Genomic DNA, 6,041 nt, shown 5'->3' with positions numbered 1-6,041 from the left:
AAGCAGCCGGGCGATGGTGGCGCACGCCTTTAATCCCAGCACTCGGGAGGCAGAGGCAGGCGGATCTCTGTGAGTTCGAGACCAGCCTGGTCTACAGAGCTAGTTCCAGGACAGGCTCCAAAGCCACAGAGAAACCCTGTCTTGAAAAACAAAAAAACAAAACAAAACAAAAAAAAAATGTGTGAAGCAGTTGGCCTGTGAAGGAGTGGAGAGAGAGTGGAAGCTGGACGGGATTGCGCAGTAAAATCAGATGGACCCTTTCTTTGTTTCTTTTGTTGGGAATTACTATACAGTGTGAAGATGAGGATGGGTGGCTTTGTTAGTGTGGGACGGCAGCACGATCAGAAAGGGTGCAAAGGAGTAAGGTGTGGTGATGGTAAAAAGCCATTGGATGAAGAAGCCCCTGTGCAGAGCAGACCTTCCTTAGGAGGGGAGTTGTCAAGTGTAGGGCCCTTTGATGGAGAGAGGGAGGAGATGATGGCTCGTCCAACCTGTGACCTGTGAAGTGTGAAGCAGAGTCATCCCCTGAGAGAGAGGGAAAGGCTAAGAAAGGCCTGGGATCTCAGGGAGGAGAGGAAATGAAAGAGGAGGGCAAGCGTATTTGAGCAGCTGTGTAGGGCTTCTGGGATTCATTGATTACCTACGTCTGATCTGTGATCTGAAATGAAGCAAAACACACATGCATTTTTATACTAATAGTTACATATAACTGCATATAGGAGGAACATAGACTGACAACTGGGATTTTGATGGCAGTGTATTGGAGCTGGATAAGAAGTAAGGGAGATGAGGGCCTTTGTCGGCAGACTGTGCGAGGTTTGCTGGACAGGAGAGGTGCTGACCCAGGCAGGGGCCATTGTTAGTGAGAAAGTGCTGGGGCTGTGTCATGAGGATTCTGGAGAAAGCGAAGATTGTGAGCTGTCTGGGTATATACACTGTGGTCTAGCAATTGGAAAAGTTAATGCCTGAGATTAAGAGTTCTAGAAATAATTCAATGTCTGGTGTCAATGAGGTCTTTGAATTCTTTGGATTAGGAGAAAAGGTCTAATAGGATGGAGAGGAAAGTTACTCATGGCAGAGAGAGATTGGGGCCCCTCTTACCACTTCTTTTCTTTCCTGTGCATGCAAGTGGAAGCCTCGTGTGGATGTTGGGAGTCTTATTTGATCACTCTTCCACTTTGTTCTTTTAAGGCAGGGTCTCTCAGTGCAATCCAGAGTTCATTGTGTAACAGCTTGCTCTGTGGATCCCTGCCCATGCCTTCCAAGGTTGGAATTAAAGCAAGGCTGCTATATTCACCTAGATTTTCCATGGTTTTTGGGGATCCCCTCCCTTTTATTTTTATAGGAAGAACATGGAATCATCCCTCCAGCTTCATCACTATTTTGAAGTCTAATTTTGGTGACTGTTTTTTTTTTTTTTTTTTTTTTTTTGTGAAACGGCTTCTACTGAATTCTCATTACATTCTATCTTTACTCCAAACAATATTAAATTTATGCATGTTCTCTTCATACTCTTTGTTTTGGCTTTAGGGCTTTGCCTGTGTGTGTGTGTGTTTCATTCTACATAATAACTTAACTGCAGTGAACCACATTTTAGTGCTATATAGATTTCTGAGGGAAGAGCATTCCAGACAGAAGAAATAGTCATTGACAATATCTTTACTGATTAGTCTCACTGCCAACTTCGTGCAATCAGGGATCACCTGAAGAGAGAGGCCGAATGAGGAATTATCTAGATCAGTTTGGTCTGTGAGGATGTCTGTTTTAACTGTGCATTGATGTGGGAAGGCCAACTCTGAATGTGGGCAGCACCATCTTATGGGCTAGGTTCTGAATCCTGAGTGCTAATCGATCAAGGATACATTTGATTTCACTCCGCTCTTGATGGCGGCTGTGATGTGACTGACTGGTTGAGTTCTCACCTTGGCCACCTGAAACGATGTACTCTAACTTAAAGTTGTAAGCCAAATAAACTCTTTCCTTCCTTCAGTTGCTTTTGGTCAGAGTGTTTTATCACAGCAACAGAAATGAACTAAGTTCAGTATCTAAGAGAGACAATGGAGTCCATAGGAGCAGGTATTGGTAAGTGAGAAATTTATAATTCACAGGACAGCAAAGAGGACAGAGTGACTGTAAGTTACGGACAGTATGGAATGTGTTACAGGAGGCCAGAGGTTAAGGGACATAGTCTAGAGTAGTGAAAGGTCTTCGCCTCTTACTGTAAATGAGTGAGAGAAGGGGCAGGAAAATGATGTGAGTTTCTAAGTTTTTAAACGGGCAATTTGTTTAGAAGAGACTAAAAAGAGAAGGGTGGTAGGAAGTCAGTCGGGAGCATCATGGAACCTTCAGAGGAGAAAATGGTCATTTGGAACCATAACAAAAACATGGTTGGTACTAAGAAGTGGTTGAATTCTGGATAGATTTTAAAGACAGAGCCAAACACATTACCTGATATCATGATGGTGATATGGGATAGGAGGATCAAGGGCCAAGGGATTTTTCTGGGCTCATGGAGGGAGAGAATCATCCTTGAAGTGAGTTAAGTTTCATAGGGGAGTGTGTCAGTTACGTTTTAGACATTCTGGGTTTGGAATGCCATCGAGCGCTTTCGGGGGGCTGTGCAGAAGACAGCAGGATATATAAAGTGTAGACTTCAGGAGGTGCTCCCATGTCAGAGGTAGATGTTTGATGTCATTAGCATACAGGTAGCTCTCGAGTTCTGAGGCTGGAAGAGGCTATTAAAGGAAAGAGTGGATACAAAAAATGAGGAATGAAGACCCGTAGCTGAGATCCCAGGCTTTTTCCAAGTTGAAACCCAGAAGCAGAGACTGAGGCTCAGAAAAACAAATCTCTCCTGTGAGAAGGAGGTCAAGAGGTTTGGTGTCCTTGAATGCAACAGGAAAGGTGACTAAAGGAAAAAAAGATGGTCACCTGGGTCGGGGCTGAACACAGTAAAATAATAATTCAAGAGCAAGCCCCTGATACAGCCATGCATAGAAGGACTTGACAAGAACCGTTTCAGTGAAGCAATGATGTCTGTGAAAGTCATAAACACACTATTTGAGAATAAGAAGGAGAGGCAGCAGGAGATAGACTTTCACCATAAAGCTTGGAAAACTGAGGGGAGAAAAAAGAGGGGAAGGACTTCCAGGAGAAGCACAGGTCACAGCTATGGTAACACTGATAATTCTCCCACACAGTGAGATGGGAGAAAAGAAGCTCATCAGAAGAAGATAAAGAAGCGAAGATGTGCAATGCTCAAGGCAGGAGCCTGCTTCTTGTAGAGCATGGGTAGTTAGGTACAGTGCCTGCGGGAGGGCAAGGTGCAATGAAGGACTGGCTAGGGAGTCAGTGTGGTAAGGGAGTCTGGGAAAAGGTTTCAAATTTTGCACCATGGCAAAGATGCCATCCCTGAATGAGGAGGGAATAGAGTCAGTGGAAGTCTGGGTAGGGATGCTGTTATACTTTCTCGTAGAGTCAAGGGTATGGACTGAATTTGATACTTATACCTATATTAGGTTGTGTTTTCCAGTATTGCCAAATCTTTACTTATTTTTTTTCATTTGGAGGTGGTTTGGTACAACTGCTGAGACCTACACTAAAAACTCACAGTGTACAGGATTTGTCATGTTGTTTGTACAACAACTTCCCTTCAATTTTAAGCCAATTTGCTAGGAGTTCTAGATTGCTTTCTGTGGCTGTGGTTTAAAAAACATGTAAAAACAATAACCCTGATTCAAAACAGCTTAGGGGAGAGAAGGTTTATTTTGGTTCTCAGAATGATACCTTCCTCCGCATCTACTTAATATATGAGCTTAGTTTGGGGTGGTACTGCGTATCTGCCACCCTTTTAATCCTCTTGTTACAAGATGTTTTTTGGTAAATAATGCATAACTGAATTTTGTTTTGTCTAATCCCATCTGAAAATGATCATCTTATATTCATCACAATGACTGATTATTTTGAATAATTTTTGAAGTGTTTTTCCTGCTTGAACAGCCTCTTAAATCTCTCTCCACGGCGCAGAACTTTTCTCTAACATTACAGCTTTTCCTTCATACCAATAAGAATAACTAGAAGTCCTCAGGCAGATATCTAGCTTTTGGAATCCTGTCTCACAAAGGATAAAATTAGAAGATGTTCCTAGCTCACCTTTTACTCTCGGGGAAGCAATGTGACCTGGAATTTCCCATTCACGTTCAGCCGTAGAAGATATTGGTTGCCTAGTCCCTGGAGGATTAGGAATAATTCATTTTACTAGTAGGTTTGAAAGCATGAAATTCAGCAAGATGGTGGTGTGTGCTGCATGACCACTTTCCTTACACGATGGTTGTAGCATCTAACTGTGGCATGGCATCTTTTTTTTTTCCATGAGACCCATTCTATTGGCCCTGCCAGAAGATTCTGAGCTTTTTCAAATATTTTCATATTGGTAGGCAGCTGTAATAAAGCTGCCTTTACAAGACATGTTTTGGGGATGCAGCAGGGCAATGCTTCTCAGGAAGCCTTGGAGTTGGTGTACCCGTCACTGTTCTATCCAGGGCATGGCTTCACAGCTCGACGTACATACACCTCACAGGCATGTTTTTTCCTGCTCCTCCCTCCTGTGGAATACATGGAGAGCACCTCAGCCACCTTGAAACTCTGTGATAAGATAACAGGATCGCCACCAACTGGGTCTGTGATGACTACATGGGAAAGGCTGCTCTTTCCTTCTTCCCACCTAGCACGTTGAGATGTCCTTGTTGATTTGTTTGCTTATTTGGTCCCAACTGAGGCTTGGAATCTGTTCCGACTGAGGCTTTGCAATCCTCCAGGTGACTGCGGTGCTTTGTACAAACACCCTAGCGTTTGGAAGCTACAGCTCTAGACAAGGGCAGGAACAACAACAACAACAAAACAAAAAACTGAGAAAGGTGAAAGTTTTTCAGTCTGCATCAATATAAAGATGAGAAAAACTAGTAAAAGCTTCCAGTTAACACAGACCACCAGAGAAGATCATATGACATCTGTACGAATGGGAATTCACATTTCCATAATTTATCTTGTTTCTCTTTGTATTTTCCCTTAAAATACTTAGCTGGGAAGCATCTCTAGTTTGAGAAGGAGTGAACAGGAGAGGTCTATGGGATGGTGGTTAGTGTCAGAAGTACCCTGGAGGGATTTTATCCTCCAAAACTTAGATGTGGAAAAGAATCAAATATAGAAGGTTTAGTGACAAAGGGGAAGGAGAACAGGGTAAGTATCCCCTCTTTGACTGGTTTCAGAGAAGGAGCTAAAGAGACAATGCAGGCTTCATATCTCCCAGGACACCCACGACCTGTGCATGTGGCCAAACCCATATGGAGCAATGAGAGAACCCATTGCAATGCACTCCAAGTCCACAGTGCAAATAGGGGCTCGGTGGACTCCGCCATATCTGGAGTAGATCTCTGGGGCAATAGATTTAGAATTAGTTGTCTGGAAAAATCAGGGCACTGGGAGCAATTCCAGAGCAGCGTTCCTCCCATAAGGTTATGAAGAAAGAACTCCCACTGACAGTGCTGGATTCACACCTCGTTTAATCTGATGCGTGGAGGTTTAATGAGTCCAGGCAAGAGTTAGGGACTGGAGAGTCAAATCAAGATGGAAAGAGTGAAGTCCTTGACTGCCGTCAACGTAATCGGTTAACAAGGCTACGGATCTTTAAATGTGACCACTAAACTTTCTGATGGCAGTTGGGAGATTTGAAACACAGTTTCCTAAGGAATTGATGGACCTTCACATGTTACATATCTCAGTGAGAAACATGGGGATGAGGAAAACCACTGCTCTGCTTGACGGGTGAGTACCAGCCATGACCAGCTACTCTGCCTGGCGTATGGGTGCCATTTATGGGTTGGATTTTTTTATTTTGGTAAAATCTGGGGAAATTTCAAGGAATAAATGATCATACATGTCTGTGTGACCCACATTGAAGTTGATGCTTTTTTTGACCTGTTCTGAATTCTGATGAAAATGAATGACCTCTCTGTCAATGTGCTCTGTGGATGTGGTAATGT

The sequence above is a fragment of the Microtus pennsylvanicus genome, chromosome 2, assembly GCF_037038515.1.
Source record: "Microtus pennsylvanicus isolate mMicPen1 chromosome 2, mMicPen1.hap1, whole genome shotgun sequence".
NCBI lineage: Eukaryota > Metazoa > Chordata > Mammalia > Rodentia > Cricetidae > Microtus > Microtus pennsylvanicus.
Note: the sequence above shows the minus strand (reverse complement) of the source record.